The sequence below is a fragment of the Pagrus pagrus genome (genome assembly GCF_965226575.1).
Source record: "Pagrus pagrus genome assembly, chromosome: 7".
Classification (NCBI taxonomy): domain Eukaryota; kingdom Metazoa; phylum Chordata; class Actinopteri; order Spariformes; family Sparidae; genus Pagrus; species Pagrus pagrus.
Genome location: NC_140191.1, coordinates 21,340,905 through 21,360,076, shown reverse-complemented (window position 1 = coordinate 21,360,076; position 19,172 = coordinate 21,340,905). Strand labels below are relative to the sequence as shown.

The following is a 19,172-nucleotide window of genomic DNA, read 5'->3' as shown; positions in this document are numbered from 1 at the left end:
GACACCTTTGTTTCACACAACAGGGAGTAACTTAAGTATGACTCCAGCATTCATGAGTTTATTGAAGACCACTTTCTTGGTATCTACAGGCTAAAACACCCAACTTGTACCTTTGAGACCCTTTATTAAAAATGCAAAGTCGGCTACAGAATGACTGAGACCTGTTTGGCAAAATTTGGGTGTATGGAGATACAGTCATGACACCTTTGTTTCACACAACAGGAAGAAACTTAAGTATGACTCCAGCATTCATGAGATTATTGAAGACCACTTTCTTGGTATCTAAAGGCTAAAACACCCAACGTGTACCTTTGAGACCCTTTACTAATAATGCAAAGTTGGCTACAGATTTACTGAGACCTGTTTGGCCCAATATGGGTGTATGGAGATACAGTCAGGACTTCAGCATTCATCATATTATTAAAGACCACGTTCTCAGTATCTTAAGGCTAAAACACCCAACCTGTACGTTGAGACCCTTTATTAATGATGCAAAGTTGGCTAGAGAATGACTGAGACCTGTTTGGCCAAATATGGGTGTATGGAGATACAGTCATGACCTCTTTGTCTCACATAACAGGGAGTAACTTCAGTATGACTCCAGCATTCATGAGTTTATTAAAGACCACTTTCTCAGTATCTAAAGGCTAAAACACCCAACTTGTACCTTTGAGACCCTTTATTAAAAATGCAAAGTTGGCTACAGAATGACTGAGATCTGTTTGGCCAAATATGGGTGTATGGAGATACAGTCATGACACCTTTGTTTCACACAACAGGAAGAAACTTAAGTATGACTCCAGCATTCATGAGATTATTGAAGACCACTTTCTTGGTATCTAAAGGCTAAAACACCCAACGTGTACCTTTGAGACCCTTTAGTTATGAAAAATGCAAAGTTGGCAAGAGAATGACTGAGACCTGTTTGGCCCAATATGGGTGTATGGTGATACAGTCAGGACTTCAGCATTCATCAAATTATTAAAGACCACTTTCTCAGTATCTAAAGGCTAAAACACCCAACTTGTACCTTTGAGACAATTTATTAAAAATGCAAAGTTGGCAAGAGAATGACTGAGACCTTTTTGGCCAAATATGGGTGTATGGTGATACAGTCAGGACTTCAACAGTCATGAGATTATTGAAGACCACTTTCTCGGTATCTAAAGGCTAAAACACAAAACTTCTACCTTTGAGACCCTTTATTAAAGATGCAAAGTCGGCTACAGAATGACTGAGACCTGTTTGGCCAAGTATGGGTGTATGGTGATACAGTCAGGACTTCAGCATTCATCAAATTATTAAAGACCACTTTCTCAGTATCTAAAGGCTAAAACACCCAACTTGTCCCTTTGAGACAATTTATTAAAAATGCAAAGTTGGCAAGAGAATGACTGAGACCTTTTTGGCCAAATATGGGTGTATGGTGATACAGTCAGGACTTCAACAGTCATGAGATTATTGAAGACCACTTTCTCGGTATCTATAGGCGAAAACACCCAACTTGTATATTGAGACCCTTTCTTAATGATGCAAAGTTGGCTAGAGAATCACTGAGACCTGCTGGCCAAATATGGGTGTATGGAGATACAGTCGTGACACCTCTGTTTCACGCAACAGGGAGTAACTTCAGTATGACTCCAGCAGTCACGAGATTATTGAAGACCACTTTCTCGGTATCTAAAGGCTAAAACACACAACTTGTGCCTTTGAGACCCTTTATTAAAAATACAAAGTTGGCTACAGAATGACTGAGACCTGTTTGGCCATATATGGGTGTATTGAGATACAGTCATGACCCCTTTGCCTCATACAACAGGAAACTTAAGTATGACTGCAGCATTCATGAGATTATTGAAGACCACTTTCCACGTATCTAAAGGCTAAAACACCCAACTTGTTCCTTTGAGACCCTTTATTAAAAATGCAAAGTTGGCTACAGAATGACTGAGACCTGTTTGGCCAAATATGGGTGTATGGAGATACAGTCATGACTCCAGCATTCATGAGATTATTGAAGACCACTTTCTTGGTATCTAAAGGCTAAAACACCCAACGTGTACCTTTGAGACCCTTTAGTTATGAAAAATGCAAAGTTGGCAAGAGAATGACTGAGACCTGTTTGGCCCAATATGGGTGTATGGTGATACAGTCATGACTCCAGCATTCATCAGATTATTGAAGACCACTTTCTCAGTATCTACAGGCTAAGACATCCAACTTGTAATTCGAGACCCTTTATTAAGAATGCAAAGAGTGCTAGAGAATGACTGAGACCTGTTTTGCCAAATATGGGTGTATGGAGATACAGTTATGACCTCTTTGTCTCACATAACAGGGAGTAACTTCAGTATGACTCCTGCATTCATGAGATTATTAAAGACCACTTTCTCAGTATCTAAAGGATAAAACACCCAACTTGTATATTGAGACCCTTTATTAAAAATGCAAAGTTGGCTACAGAATGACTGAGACCTGTTTGTCCAGATATGGGTGTATGGAGATACAGTCATGACACCTTTGTTTCACACAACATGAAGTAACTTCAGTATCACTCCATCATTCATGAGATCATTGAAGACCACTTTCTTGGTATCTAAAGGCTAAAACACCCAACCTGTACCTTTGAGACCCTTTATTAAAAATGCAAAGTTGGCTACAGAATGACTGAGACCTGTTTGGCCAAATATGGGTGTATGGAGATACAGTCATGACTCCAGCATTCATGAGATCATTGAAGACCACTTTCCAAGTATCTAAAGGCTAAAACACCCAACGTGTACCTTTGAGACCCTGTAGTTATGAAAAATGCAAAGTTGGCAAGAGAATGATTGAGACCTGTTTGGCCCAATATGGGTGTATGGTGATACAGTCAGGACTTCAGCATTCATCATATTATTAAAGACCACTTTCTCAGTATCTAAAGGCTAAAACACCCAACTTGTACCTTTGAGACCCTTTATTAAAAATGCAAAAAGTTGGCTAGAGACTGACTGAGACCTGGTTGGCCAAGTACGGGTGTATGGAGATACAGTCATGACCTCTTTGTCTCACACAACAGGGAGTAACTTCAGTATGACTCCAGCATTCATGAGATTAGTGAAGACCACTTTCTCAGTATCAAAAGGCTAAAACACCCAACTTGTACGTTGAGACCCTTTATTAATAATGAAAAGTTGGCTAGAGAATGATTGAGACCTGTTTGGCCAAATATGGGTGTATGGAGATACAGTCATGACACCTCTGTTTCACACAACAGGGAGTAACTTCAGTATGACTCCAGCATTCATGAGATTAGTAAAGACCACTTTCTCAGTATCTAAAGGCTAAAAGACCCAACACCCACCCAAGACTTTAAACAAACATAAATTCTTCCTCAAAAACTTTTATGTATTCAAGAACATTTATTCTGTCCTCAAGGACATGGCAATTGGACGTCCTGTCCTCCTGACTGTGTCTTTAATCAATTTCGGTCCCTACATTTCAAATAACTTTGAGTACAGATGTTGAGACAAACTCCGAACAAACATGAAATCATCAAAATCATATTTAGGAACTTCACTGTGTCCTAATGGATGTGTTCCTTGGACATCCTGTTCTCCTTTGTGACCTAATCTGAACTATTTTTAGGTAAAGGTTCATATATAAACCGGTCTTATATTTATCTTAACGAACACAGAACTTTAAGGGATTCTTCATCCTTGGACTTTTCTTCCTCTGAAGAACATGGCTCCTAAAAGGATGCAAAAAGATGTTGTTTTCCAATATATCTGTAATGTAGTAAACAGCCCTAAAACCTTCTTCATACTGCTCACCTTTGCTTCACAATTCTGTCGTGACCTCCTCGTGGGATGCATTTTTCTCATTTTCTATGTGCAAGGAACATGGCTCCTTAAGATGGGGGACAGGCAGATATTGGTTCATGTATGACTTGATTTCATGCACACAAAATTAAACCAGTTTACTTCCACTCACCTTTCCTTCAACATCAACCTTGTCTCTTTTTCCCATGGATCCATTGTCCTCTGATTTTTCTATCTGTGAGGAGCACAAATCCTAAAGAGTAGATTTTGTGATTTAGAGGTCATGGACAGAAATCCTTTAAAAATAACTATACTGTCTGTATACATCACTATACCAAGCTAAATACTCCTCACCTTAGCTTCAACACAGGCTGTCAGACCCTCCTCAATAGATGTATTCTTCTCATTGCCCTCTGAATAGGGAGGCGGCGCCTGGAGACATATCATGAGATTTGTTTTATTTAAGGGACAGATACAGTGATGTTGGATTTTTACTCACACTCTAAATGTTAAGATTGTCCTGTTATTCAACAGAATTACATTCAAAGGTTTCCAGCTGCCACACTATGAAATGTGTACTCCAGAGTTCACAGTTATACACAGCATCCTAAACAGCATGCAGTTAATCATAAAACAGAGACATGAATATCTGAACGCTACTCACAGAGTCGGTAGTCTCCATTCTGCAATACGGGTCGTCTTCTTTCTCACACCTGAGCTGCAATGATGAGCGCAGTATGAAAGAATATTCTAACTGTTGGCACAAAAGACCCTTACATGTGCAGATTTCTTTAGTTTAACCTTCCTCACGTGTTCTATTCCTATGTGCCTATCGATGCATGAGTTTTAGATGTATCTGCTTGAGTAAAGATGTGTGTGAAGGTCATTAGTCATCCAGGTCATGGTAAAGCAAAGGCTCATCTAAAGTCTGAAGGCAACTGGACTGATTGAAAATCTTAATGATGTAAACTAAATGTCTAAATAACTATAATTGAAAATATTATTTACATGTCATATGGTGTCAATGTGAGATTGTTTAAACTACCCTTTCTCCTGTGATGTAAAGAAAATAAAGCCTACAAATATCACTTTTGAAAAAGTTCCACAAAATCAGACATTTTAAACTACAACAATCACAAAAAGCCCACAAAATCCCAGGTAGAGTGGAAATAAATATACAAAGTATATAAAAATATTCCAAAGCATATTCTGTAAATGATGTAATAAATTTTTTATTGAATATGTCAAATGAGATCTATTTGACCCATGTTAAATATGGAGAGACAGCTTTACAGTAAGTTTGGTTCATAATTGCCACAGCTCTATAATATTAAAGTAGTGTGCTACTTAAAAGCAGAATACATAGTATCAGACATTTTACAAGGTTTAATCTTTTACTGCAAAAGTGGGTCCTCAGTTATTACTATACAGGCAAAATGGACAGATTCACTCGCGGAACTTTTACTTCCACCTCCACCAATCATAGCTCAGAGATTACTGAGAGATCAAAGTGGGCCACAAATCCACATCTGAACAGTATTATAGCAAGAAAAAGAGTAAAAGTGTGGTGTAATTGTGCAGCATTACAGCAATGTAACAGAAAAAGGAAACAGAAAGTGGGCTATAAACCATAAATTGACTCTTACCTGCAGAAGAGCTGAAATCTTTCAAAACCTGTGCAGATTTAGCAGAACACAATGTAGGAAGATGCCAAAACCTCGAGGCCAGTTCAGAAAAGTGAAGAAAATCCACATGACTGACACACTGGACCAGCCAATCAGTGCAGTCATTAACTTTTCAGCCAATCAGAGCAGACCCAGTGTGTGAAGGGCAGGAAGAGAGCAAAATTGAGGAGGAATCATGGACGGAGGTGTGGCAGCAATCAGCACTCAGGTAAAATCCAAAAATACTGACATGTTGGATATCTGCAGGGCTGCCAAGTTTCAGAAAATGACAAGAGTGAGACTCTAGTGACAGGACGCGTTTGGGTTAGGAAAAATAAATAGGCCTTTTTTAACATCGTTTTGGCCTGTTTTAACGTCGATTCACACCTTAAGACTGATGTCCTCACCTACATGCCAGCGGCTTTCCCTTCACTGTGGCCTCTTAATGCTAGTCTTAATTAACCAGAAATCAGAAATGAAAATTGTCACAAGAATTTTGACAAAATACATTTGTTTGTCAATATTTCATTTCAACCAACTCTCCATCATTTAGCTGGGGACATGTCTCATGTTGTAGGTGTTTGTTGCAGATTTTGATGCCGTGATGGGGCAGGGAGCTCCCACTTAAAACATTGTGGCTAGAGGCTCGCCATCTTCACCGTCATGATGGATGATAGAGGTCCCTCGAGAGCCAAACTGTTTCGGGTTTTGGTTTTGTTCAGAGAAAACTCGTTCTGCATCAGCATTTGAATGAGGAAGTACCAAGCAGGAGAACGTCGAGTGGGTTTTGAATGTCGGCGCTGTTGTGTGTGAAAGATAGTTAGAGACGCCAAGACCCGCCTTCTGATTGGTTTATATTGCGTGGTGCCTTCTGTGGTTGGTTAGATTTAGGCACAAAGGACTGATGGATTAGTCTGGGATTGGTTATCTCGGTCAGTCAATCAGTGTTACTCGAACTATGGCAAGCCGCGAGGACCAAAGTTTATTATGACGAAAAAAATATTGAGTATTGAATATGGAAATATAAGCGTGAGAAATGTCAAGTGTGGCGTGTGGTGTGAGACTGGGTCAAATTGCGTGACTGTCACACTCAAAGCGTGACGCTTGGCAGCTCTGTATCTGTGTAGTCTGGGCAATGAATGACTGCTATTAAATGGCAATCTAACTAATTACTATTTCCATCGTTACAACGCTGTTACCGTTACCGACAGTTAAATGGGGCGCGTTATAAACTAAAGCTACTCATTGAAGCTGTTGTCATCCGAATGGCTGTCAGACACCAACCTCACTAACTCTCCCCAGGACGCCGGCGTCCTCGCTCCCCTCTCCCTCCTGTTAAATGTTATCTCCCAGGGAAACACGTCATCAAAAATTCAGGTAGCTCTTGACTTTGCAAAAATATCATTTTTCTTGTATCTCCTATATATTTTTGCACAAGAGCAGCCTTAACACACATAGTCCAAAATTGCGATGAGCGGAGAGAAGTCATATCTTGCCGTTTTTCGACGCGACCTTGAGCGCAGCACGGAGTTAGCTGTTTTATAAAAGGTAAGAGTCTCACTCCTACGGGAAAATGGGATCAAAATTTTAACTTTTCATGTGTAGCTTGATTCTGGTGATGTGTTATGGTGTTTTTGTGTCACTATCACGCCTGTCTTCAATACGGTACAATGTTAGAAGCTGGCTGAGTGTTGTTTGATCACTGACAGTCACGTATGGAAGCCGAGAGACCGACTTATCTTTAACATGAGCTGGAAACTCAATCATCAATCAATCAAATTTTATTTGTATAGCCCAAATTCACAAATCACAGTTTGCCTCAGAGGGCTTTACAACCTATAGAGAGACGACAACCTCTGTCCTTAGACCCTCGGTTCGAGTGAGGGAAAACTTGCCGCATTAGAGGTTTCTTCCATTAGGTGGAAGAAACCTCAGGAAGAGCCACAGAGGAGGGATCCCTCTCCTAGGACGGACAGACGTGCAGTGAGTTCCGCGTGTACAGAACAGATCAGCAAAATCACATTGCATACAATTATAAATGGTTAATCGTAGTAAAGGTATATAATGATGCAGTACATTAACAATAGTGAGATGTATATAACAGGAAAGTGATTGGCACTAACATCAGAAAAGCTTAGCAGTAATGGTAGTGTATAATGTATCTCAATGATAAGATATGGTTAATATTAATAACAGCAGTAGTGGGTGTCAGGCAGGGCCATGGCAGAGGGTGCAGCCAACGATCCATGACCGAAGCGCAGCCATGATCCATGAAAACCTGCAGGACGAGAAAGCACAAGGACTCTGGGGAAGAAGTCGGCAGTAGTTTTCAGTAATGTGACATGACTGATGCAGTTGGAGAGGAAGATGAGGTGAATGTCAGCACAGTCGACTGTGGGAGGCGGCTTACCCCCCAATACACGGACAGATGCAGGAAAAGGGCCTCCAGCATCTGGAAAGACCCCACCCACCCCGCAAGCACGTTGTTTGTCCCCCTCCCCTCAGGCAGGAGGCTGCAGAGCATCAGGTGCTGTACCACCAGACTGAGGAACAGCTTCTTCCCAGAGGCTGTGAGACTGTTGAGCTCTGGTGGAGCACTGTAGGACTGTTGCCTCCTGCACAATAAACTGCACAATATCTCAGAACTTGCACTGCACACCTGTCACCTTGTACAACCCCATAGACCTATTTACTGTTTTTATTTTATTGCTCTTGCTCTATTTATATCATATATATTCTTTACATTTTAGCGTAGTTTATTTATCACTCACTAACAGGACCTTAGAACAGTTTTTTCGTATCATGCCATGTGAACATGTCTGGCATGACAATAAAGAATCCTTGAATCCTTGTTTTCCTGTTTAACTCCTCTTCTCGAATTTGGGGTGCTTTTGTTCAACTGCATTTCATTGCTAGACTGTCATGAAGAGTTTAGATTTGTCATCTCCATCTTCTAGAGGAGGTTTCAACCTTTCGAATGACGTTTGACATGTGCTAATTGACCCCCCGCCAGAGCAGTGTATACCTGAATGTAACGGTGTGGCTGTTCATTTGGTTACCATGTGTCCATTTGGAACTCGGCCTGGATCTCTTCATGGAAAAACACTGTAGGATGGTCACACTTTGTGCTATCTTCTTCAAATTTGAAACATGTGTTCACTTATACTGTGCCTACAGCCCCATACTGTCATTTATCCCCTCAGATGAAACCACAGGCAGTTATTCATCCTGAAAAACATTTTTGATTTTAGGCAGCCCAAAATTTTACATTTTTACTGACTTCAGAGGCCCATTACTCTGTCTCTGTGTCACCTACAGTGTTTCTGTTGCAGTTTCAGTTTCAGTTGCACAAGAAACTACAGAGTACATGTGGCCAGAGCAGTTCAGAAGTTACAATCATTTTAATTTGGGTATGGCATTTTAGATGTTTTTGCACTTCATGAACTGATTCATTCCTTTCTTAGTTCAGTTGAGCTCAGCAGAGCGTGCCAGCCGGGAGTGGAACTGTTCTGTGACTCACTCGAGAATCTTCGACGAACGACGCAGCCAAAATCTTAGACATATTTAAACTTTGAAAAAAAAGAAAGAGTAACGCAATAGTTACTTTCTCTGGTAACTGGTTACTTTTATAGTAGAGTAATTCAGTTACTAACTTACTTACTTTTCGGGAGAAGTAACTAGTAACTATAACTAATTACTTCTTTTACGTAATGTGCCCAACACTGGTAATGACCGATTAAGGAAACACAATGGAACAGGACCCAAATGCAGGAATAAAAAACTTCATTCCTTAAACAAAAGATCAAAAAGACCAAATCATGACATTATGGATCAATTCATTGTTTACATGACATAAACAAGGAAGAAAGAAGCTAATTTTACTAATTTACCCAGGAATGTGGGAAATATATTTTGTAAAGTAAAAAAAGCATAAACTTACACCCAGATAATTAAAGTAATAATAAAGTAATAATACTCTACTGTTGGGCTTTTATGAGCAATATTTTTGTGCCCATGTACAGGAACCTGATGATGAGCCTCAGACAGCAGGACCACAGCAACAGGAATCTTCTGACTGCAGCCCTCCAAGCAAGCAGTATGAGAGGTGCAAGCACAAGTGTCTCATTTGTGGGAAACTGTATGCTGATATAGTCCAGCACCTGAGAAGCACAGAAAAGGTGGTCAACAAAACAGAGTTGAGTCTTCTGAGCAAGTTTTCCCATCGACAGTAAGTGTCCTGTTTCCTCTTCAGGATGCTCTTAAAGAGGCTTCTTATGGTGCTTTTTCACTATCAATGAAATAGGGTCCAAAACAATATTGTAAATCACTCTTGTATAGTGAGTTGTTGCTTTTAAATAGTCACTGTAATAAAAGTGCTTTTTTCAGTAACAAATAACATAATGCAAATGTAAATATCGGTCTGTGATGTATGAGGCTACAACTGATTTTGCAAAAGTCTCTCAAAAATAGATGCAAGGCAGGTCATGAATAATCTGTATGAGCAAGTGTCATATGTTTTTTTAACATTTTTAAGTGTAAAGTGGTTACACATGTTACAAAGAATGTGTGCATATTTTCTTTCTTCAAACATTTTTTCTACTACTAAATCAAAGACTCTTCTTGCTTCTCCAGTTTTCGTGCAAATCTGGACTGCCCAGTGCGTTTCTGCAAGTCTAAATATATTAACCGACTCGACAAGCATCTGCAAAGGATCCACAGCCTGAAGGTAGTCCCTCTGTGTGATTTATGTGTATTGTTGAGTTAGGTTGAGATCTTAAACCCAGCAACTTGGTCCTTGTAGTGCTGCTTGTTCTTCCTTGCTGTGTGGTGGGTCTGTTGTCTTCATTTGATCCTTGTGTGGTAAATATAGATTCGGAAATGCTGTATTTATTTAGTGCTACAAATCCCACAGAAAGAATATTGCTGGTTAAATACATGCATGATGCTAAAGGTAATGAGATATCAATAATGTAACTTTTTCAGACAGAATGAAATGATTTACTAAATGTACGTTCTGCTTTTTTTGCAGAAGCCAATGGTTAAACTGTACATACAGAAAGCGAAGGACAGATACATTGCGAGAGAACTGGCCCTCCTATGTACTTCGAACCCCACACCACCAATGGTCTCACATCTTGACGAGGTGGATGATGCAGCAATCGAAGAGGGTGTCAGGAGGGTGATAGAGGCTGCTTCCCATGCTGCAGCTTCTACCACTGTGCCTCCTCTTGCGGGCCCCATGTCTAGTTCTCCCAGCCAGGCTTCTTGTGACCCAGAAGCACCAGCTATGCTGGATCCTTCTCCCTCAACCAGCCAGGCTTCTTGTGACCCAGAAGCACCAGCTATGCTGGATCCTTCTCCCTCAACCAGCCAGGCTTCTTGTGACCCAGAAGCACCAGCTATGCTGGATCCTTTTCCCTCAACCAGCCAGGCTTCCTGCTACACAGGAACAGTTGACCAACAGACCAAGCGAACAAGAAGGCGTTCTGTCCTGAGGGCCCCTGATCCTGGGTGCAGGAACTGCCAGCTTCTTTCTGCTGAACTAAGGGTGGCGAAGAACCTGCTCCAGATGAGGAACGATGAGCTCAAGCAGCTACATTCTTCAACAATGCGTGCAACTGTGAGTGTTGAGTTATTCCTCTGGTGTACTTCTTAAATATGACCAATTTTTTCAGTAACTCTTAATTAAGAAAATCTGCTTCATGTGCTTTTTTCAGGCAGCAAAACATCGCAGACGTGCACCATTTCCCCCCAGCAAAGCCCCTTGCTATGGTGAAGATCCCATCATATCATAGTCACTGTACTAGTACTTGAAAGATAGGGGATGTTGTGTTAATGTGCAGATCCATGCAAAAATATTATGATGATGATGATATATGATTTGCTTTATATTCTTTCTTCTTCAGTAAGATTGGTCGAGGAATTTAGGGGCCACACAGAAGGTGCCAACCCTGGTAGGAAAACTTCTGAAAATGCCAAGCAGCGAGCCAAACATGTTGTCGATTTTCTAGAGTACATGGCAGACTCATCAATCCCAAATGTTGACCTTCTTTTCCTGAGTAACCATGCTAGAATCCGTGGGTAAGTACTACACTGTAAGAAGCATTAGTGCATCGAAGGGTAGAGGACATGACTGTATTTGTGTTTTTGTCTTCAAGTTTTGTTGCAGTCCTTCAAGAAAAAGGCTTCAAACCCCCAACACAGAGATGCTATTTGATGGATGTTGTGGCCTTTATGAAATATATTTCAAACATGGCACCACCATCTGTCAGACTCGGAACAAAAAAAATCAGTGCCATCTTGGTAGAGCTGAGGGCCCGGATCAGAGATATTGGCCGGGATGTGGTTGGGCACCAGCTCAGTGTGAGGCGAAGTAAATCTGGTATGTTTAACATTAATAACCCCACGTCCAAACATCAACATCACATTGTTAAAAGCAGGGAACATGCATATAATAAATGCTATTCAAAATTTCAGAGAGACTGGTCAAGGCACAGAAACATGCATGGTTTATAGATGAGGCTCCGAAGAAGATCACTGCAGTACTGGGTATGAATCATTGCTCAGCATAAGTTTCAGATTTGTAAAAATAAGGTTTATTTAATGTTATGGGGCTTCTCCAGACTCAAACTTTGGGTGAAGATACCGTTCTGCAGATTTTACATTACAGGGATTAACATCTACAAACTGGGTTTTTATATATGGGCTTGTCTCTGCTGCTTTTGTGTGGCCAACGTGTGGTACTTAGGTAAGAACATCATCATTGCGAGTGAATGCATACAATGTCCTTCCTCTGCTTTTACAGTTGACCTTGAGAAGCATCCAGAGGACCGAGCATGTCTGAAAGAGTTTTTTGGACTGCTAGGTGGCTATATTATTGCAACAACAGGCCACCGAAAGGGTGTTGTGATCAACATGACCACAAAGGAGGTCAAGGCAGCAGAAAAGACTAAGCAGGGTGCCCGCATCATCCGTGTAAGTGCAAACATTATTACAAAAACTGAAAGGACACAAGAGACATAAACATTGTTATATCAGTTTGTCAGAGTGAAAAGTCAACTTTCCTGAATTATTAGGTTGGACAGCACAAGACTCAAAGGTACTTTGGTGAAGCAGCTGTACCCCTCAAGCCAAGCGAGTATTCCTGGTTGCAGCGTTACAACCTGCTTCGAAACAGAATTGAAGGAGGCAAAGAGGCTTCTACCTTCTTTCACACAACCAGTGGAGGTGTCCTGCTGAAGCTGTCTGAATATTTCAAGGAGGCCTGGGAGGGGATGGGCTTGGGGACAGCCCCAACTTTCAACATGCTGCGCTCCTCTGTTGCCACTTATGTGAGATAACTTCTCATGGTTTTTTGTATCTTAAAAACAATTAAGTGTGGTGAAAAGTTAATGAATTTTGCACTTGTGTGTATTTCTTTTTTATATTTATTCCTCCAGGCCAAGCGGCAGTTGGGCCATAAAACCTACCAGAAAGTGACGACTTTTATGTGCCATGATGCAAACACAGCCAAAAGATTTTATCAAGGTTTTTTAAACAAACAATCTAAATCAATGCCAAACCTATTTTTTCTTGTAGTATCCATCAACTTGTATTCATTTTATCCATTTCTTTGCACAGCGGAGGACCCAGCAGAGGTCACACTTCAGAGTAGAGGATTGTCAATGATGGCAATTTCTACATATGCTGCAAAGACAAGGAAACGCAGAGAGAAACACAAGAAAGATAAAACCATGACCACTGCTTCTGAAAGGGAGGACAACAAACCTGCACAAAATGAAGACAATCAGGGGTTTGAAGAGGAGGAGCAGGAACCATTGGGCCAAGAGAAGCCTGTGAGAAAAAGGCTTAACCAGCTGCACAACAAGAAGACCCTTGTGCCCTCAGACCAGCAGGTGAGACATGTGACTAGCTGCAGTGTTTCCACACACAAATTAAAATATGTCATTCTAAAATGAGCTTAATATACTTTATTTTTCCTAAAAAAAGATGGTGAGCTCATCTGATGAGGATGATGCAGCTGATATGAAAACCACACTAACTGAAACAGTACCAGATCCTGAAGAAGATGAGGAACATGTGCCAAAAAGGACTTACCAGCTGCATGAGAAAAGGGCATCTGTGCCTTTGAACCAAAAAATGGTGAGTTTTGACAGTTTTCAGTACTTCCACTTTTGACGTTTTAAAAAAAACAGACGGGGACCTCAGTACATGAAACAAGCTATAATCATATCACAAAAAGCTAAAGTTTTACCACATTAGCAAAATAAAAACTTGAAACTTGGCTTTTAAAACCCACACTTGTCTATTTCATTTGTTCTTTAATTCATATTGCTAAATTAACAGGATACACAGCCATTGATGAGCCAATCTCCAGACCTAAAACTGAATACAGCCCTGGTTTCAGTGAGTCCTGTCACTCTCAAGACACCTGTAGTAAGTATAATGTCAACATATACCACCATATACCACATATAACACAAACAAGAAAAGCTCTTACTCATGTCAGAAAAAGTATTTTACAGTAAACAGACTTGTTTAGACAGATAAAATCTGTTTCTATGAGGCCAACAAATCAAAATGATTACTTTTGACTGTGAAGTAGATCTGCTCACTTTTTGTGGCTTTCTAAACTGTTTACAACATGCTTTGACCTTTTCCCACAGAATGACAAGGTGGCAGTCAAAGTCCGTCCTGGTGTAAGAGCACCGCACTTAAACACACCTGAACATCCGAGCTAGACGAACTACATGATCTAGAATATATTTTCACACCTTATTTCTTTTTCTTTTTTTAGATGCAGCAGGTTTTTGTAAGCCCAGAAACAGCAAAATTGTTGTCAACTCACTCAAGAAAAACTGTGTGTGACCGAGTCAGTATGGTGAATAAGATGAGTGGTGAGGGTAAGAGTGAAAAGGGAAAGAAGAGAGAAACAAAGATTCAAGAGAAGACTTTGGAGAACATGGAGGGTAAGTGTAAAAGGGGAAAGAAGAGAGAAACAAAGATTCAAGAGAAGACTTTGGAGAAGATGGAAAGTAAGAGTGAAAAGGGAAAGAAGAGAGAAACAAAGATTCAAGAGAAGACTTTGGAGAACATGGAGGGTAAGCGTAAAACGGGAAAGAAGAGAGAAACAAAGATTCAAGAGAAGACTTTGGAGAACATGGAGGGTAAGCGTAAAAAGGGAAAGAAGAGAGAAACAAAGATTCAAGAGAAGACTTTGGAGAAGATGAAAAGTAAGAGTGAAAAGGGAAAGAAGAGAGAAGCAAAGATTCAAGAGAAGACTTTGGAGAAGATGAAAAGTAAGAGTGAAAAGGGAAAGAAGAGAGAAACAAAGATTCAAGATGAGCCTGTGGTGATGACGAGGAGTAAAGTTAAAGAAGTGCAAAAGAGAGAGATAAAAGAGGAGCATCTGGAGAAGAGTGAGAGGGAAAATGAAGAAGGATCAAGTGGAGCAGCAGAAAAAACCTGGAAGATACCTTTGAAAAGAAGGAAATTTCAAGAATGACAGGAAGAAAGGAGAAGGCAGGAGGAAATAGAAACTGTTCAAAACTTATGCAACATTAAAATGTTCAGTCACCATACAGAGTTCCTTGAATTTGATGTGTTCAATAGAACTGCTCAACTTGAAAAATAGTGGAATTTATTTTTCCGCAGTTCATAAGTCCGGTAATAGAATAGAATAGAATAGAATAGAATAGAATAGCCTTTATTCGTCCCACAGTGGGGAAATTCCGGTTATTGCAGCAGCAAGAGGATAGGAGAATAAAAAATAAATATAACAGTATATACAATATAAACAGGAAAAAGACAAAAAAAAACAACAACAACGACATACAATGACATACAGTGACAAACAGAAACAACGGCAAGACAATGGCAACAGTGCATAATGGATATTTTAAAAAATCTGCATGTTTGAGTATCTATTGCACATAACAGTTTATTATTGAGTCCGAGTGTATGAGTGGTCTACTTAGAGCAGTGCTGGTTAATCCTAGCATTTAAATCTTTACAAGGTTTAGCTAAACATCTCAGGGATCTCAGGCTGAAAGTTTTGTCAGTTATTCTGCACTCCATGTGGGCCATTCCTGTGGTGGTTTGAACCCTCTCAGTCTTTCCATCTGCCAATGAGGTCCATATTTGGCCAAACAGGTCAAAGTTATTCTCGAGCCACCTTTGTACTTTTAATAAATAAAGGGTCTATACTGTAATGTTAGATCTGACCAATAGTGCAGAATCACTGACTAAACATTTCTAAACCAGTTTCTAGAAGTTGAAGGCCCTAATTTATTTCTAAGTTATTTCTCCTAGTTCAAGGTTCAGGCCTCCATCTGCTTTGGTGACCAAATGAGGTCAAAAGAGCAACTGGTCTGGGAAGGCCTCAGTCGGTGTCAAAGGTCATTGGAGATCATCCTTTCATTGTATATATTAAAAAAAAAATCTGCAATTGCAATTCACAGGGCATGGTCCTTGGTGGGCCGAGATAATGTGTATAAACTTTAGTGGATGTAGCCCCAAGGATTCACTTAACAAGCCAATACAGCACCAACACCTACAGATGGTCTAAGGGTGTATAAGTCTAAGGGGCTGGATCTTTCTTGGTCCAACCAGAGAAACTTTTTTTCCTCTCAAGCTAGAAGTCTGAAAGTTTTGTCAGTGATTTTGCACTCCACGTGGGCCAGTCCTGTGGGGGTTTGAACCCTCTCAGTCTTTTCATCTGCCCATGAGGGCCATATTTGGCCAAACAGGTCACAGTCATTCTCTAGCCAACTTTGTTTTTTTTTTTTTTTTGAAAAATATTTTTATTGCATTTTTTCAAAACACACAGAACTGCTCAGACATGACAGAAAAGAGGAGGAAAAAAACGGAATGTGGGTACAGCAAATAGAAAAATGTTATGGAAATAAAAATAAATGACCAGCCCCCTTCCCATCAATCTCCTGCAGCAAGACATGGCAGTATCCAGATGACAATCAATACAGAGCATACAAGCATAACAAGGCAGGAAGGTGCTTGTTAGAAAGTGAGCACTTAGAACAATGTTATGGAAACAGGCTAGGCTGATTTGGGAAATCCACAAAGCAAGCAGGATGAAAGGCTGGGTCCAATATGTTGCAAGTAAGGGTTTCAGACCCTATGGAAAGCATCTATTTTGCAGTGAAACATACATGTGATGTATTCACTAGGAATGCAGTCCATAACGATGTTGTGCCATGACTTTTTTGTTGGAGCAACATTCTTGATCCAGATGAGCAGAATGTTCTTTCTAGCAGCAAAAGTTAGTATATTGAAAAGTCTCCTGTGTTTACTGTCAGTGATCTGATCATCCAGGAGACCAAGTATCAGGCACATAGGGTCCATCCGTATTGAGACACCAAAGATTGCAGTTAATTCATTCACAATACTAGACCAGTATATTTGTAACTTCACCAGAGGCAGTGAAAGTAATCACCAGTCTCAGAATTGCATTTCCAGCAAAGCGGGGAATTACTTGCGTCCATTTCATTCTTGACAACAGGTGTTATATGTTTGCAATGTACAATTCTGAACTCTATGGATTTGGTGCGATTACACACAGAGATTTTCATGGCCTGAGACCAGACTTCCCGTCCAGTCAGCATCATCTATGGCAATGCCAAGATCTTTCTCCCAAGCTTGCTTGGTTGCTTGTGAGGTATGAGGAGAATTAGAGTTTAGGGCTCTGTAAAAAACAGTAATGCATTTCTTACTAATCAGTAGAGACAGGGCCTTCTCAACACATGAAGTGGTGTTATTAGTCATTTAAGTGGTGTTTTTAATTATGAAATCTCTAATTTAATGTAAATATCTGTAAAAGTCACCTTGATTAAATAAACCAAATTGTTGTTACAACTGCTGAAAGGATAGTAAAATTTGGCCATTAAATAGATCACCTATTTTCTTCAGCCTCTGGGTGCTCCATACTTTAAAGCCCTGGTCCTTACAGCCTGGCAGGATGTCCGGGTTGTCAAGAATGGGAGTGAGAGGAGATGTCAACTGAGCCCGGCTTCCTATAGAGCGAATGGATCTCCAGGCTCTGATGGTACTGAGAGTAATAGGGTTAGAGCAGAGTTTTTTGACAGATTCAGGGTTATTCATAAACAATAGATTTACCAAGGGACACTTTGACTGAGAGGACTCAATATCATGCCAAATGGAGGCTGGATCATAGTTGTGCCAGCTTGTAATCACCCGCAGGTGTGAAGCCAGTTGGTAAAATCTAAGATTTGGTACATGTAGCCCTCCATCACAACCTGCCATTTGAAGTTTTGTCATCTTGAGACGGGGCCTCCTCTTGCTCCAAATGAAGGAGGTTAGCCAGCCTTCAAGCACCTTAATAACCTTGTTTGACAATAATATAAGGATCATCTGCAGTGGATATAGCAGTCTGGGCAGGATGTTCATTTTTATAAGAGCCACCCTACCTAGCCAGGAAAGAGGGAGAGGGGCCCAGCGGTCTAAGTCAGCCCTTAGCATCCAAGAGGGTGGGGGGAGTTGGACTTAAACATCTGACCAAAGGTAGGTGTTACATGCACTCCTAAGTAAATGAAACCGGAAAGGGCTCATTCATATCTGGAACTCAAGTTAACGATCCCAGGGGCATAGCTTCAGATTTTGCAATGTTAATTTTACATTCCAACAAGACGGTGAATGACGAAATGGCCTTAAGCAAGTAGGGAACAGAAGTTTGGGGTTGCGATAGATGTATCAAAATGTCATCAGCGTATAAGGTGATTTTGTGTTCCCTTTCACCAACGAAAATACCAGAAATTAAAGTGTTTTGCCTTACTGCCTGGGGCAGCGGCTCAACAGCAATATCAAATACGTGGGGCTGAGGGGGTTGCCCTGTCTATTCCTGCGGTGGAGGGGGAAATTGTGGGATCTCAGCCCGTTAGTCAGAACCGCCGCTGTCGGAGTACTATACAGAACCCTAATCCAATTCACAAAGTTATCGCCTAGGCCAAATTCTTCCAAAGCATAGAACAAATACGACCACTCGACCTGGTAGAATGCCTTTTCAGCTTCAAGAGACAGCACGAGGGCCAGGTCCTGACATCTCTGGGTTAGTTGGATGATGTCTAAGTTAAGGAGCCTCCTCAGATCATCACAGGAGTTCTGGCCCTTGACAATACCGGTTTGGTCCTCCTTGACAATATGGGGCAGCACCTTCTCTAAACGTGGGGCCAGAATTTTGGAGAGTAGTTTTTGGTCAGAGTTGAGTAGGGCTATTGGCCTGTATGAGGCGCAGCTTTCGGGGCATTTTCCTTTTTTAAGGATGAGAGAAATATTGGCCTCCCTGAGGGACTGAGGTAGGATCCCATTTTCAAACGAATGATTGAGCATAGACAACAAAAGGTCTAAGAGAATATCACTAAACTCCTTATAAAACACATCCAAATCCATCTGGCCCGGGGCCTTACCTGATGGCATAGATTTCAAAGCAAGTAGCACTTCCTCTCTAGTAATTGGGGCATTTAGTTGTAATTTTTGATCATCCGTAGCTTTGGGGAGTCTCAAATCTGCAAAAAACTTATGCATGAGGGTAAGGGCATTGTCGGTTGGAATAAAATGATGCAAAGTGTTTATTAATAGTTCTAGTATCAAACAATCTAACACCATTAGGGTCAGTAATAGAGACTATATTTTGAGAATCTGCCCTATTTTTGACAAGACTGGCAAGATATTT

General features: G+C 40.7%; 3 long non-coding RNA genes across 3 annotated transcripts; all 3 read left to right on the top strand.

The window, feature by feature from the left end:
• Window positions 1–9,478: 9,478 nt before the first annotated feature.
• LOC311259441 lies at window positions 9,479–10,577 on the top strand. The gene is made up of 3 exons (XR_014622862.1): window positions 9,479–9,695; window positions 10,100–10,193; window positions 10,497–10,577. It is a non-coding gene; the product is annotated as an uncharacterized lncRNA (long non-coding RNA).
• Window positions 10,578–11,050: 473 nt separating this feature from the next.
• Window positions 11,051–11,683, top strand: LOC311259600. Its single transcript, XR_014622922.1, has 4 exons — window positions 11,051–11,087; window positions 11,185–11,239; window positions 11,374–11,548; window positions 11,626–11,683. It is a non-coding gene; the product is annotated as an uncharacterized lncRNA (long non-coding RNA).
• Window positions 11,684–13,826: 2,143 nt separating this feature from the next.
• On the top strand, window positions 13,827–14,769 carry LOC311260155. The gene is made up of 3 exons (XR_014622969.1): window positions 13,827–13,903; window positions 14,134–14,166; window positions 14,265–14,769. It is a non-coding gene; the product is annotated as an uncharacterized lncRNA (long non-coding RNA).
• Window positions 14,770–19,172: the final 4,403 nt, after the last annotated feature.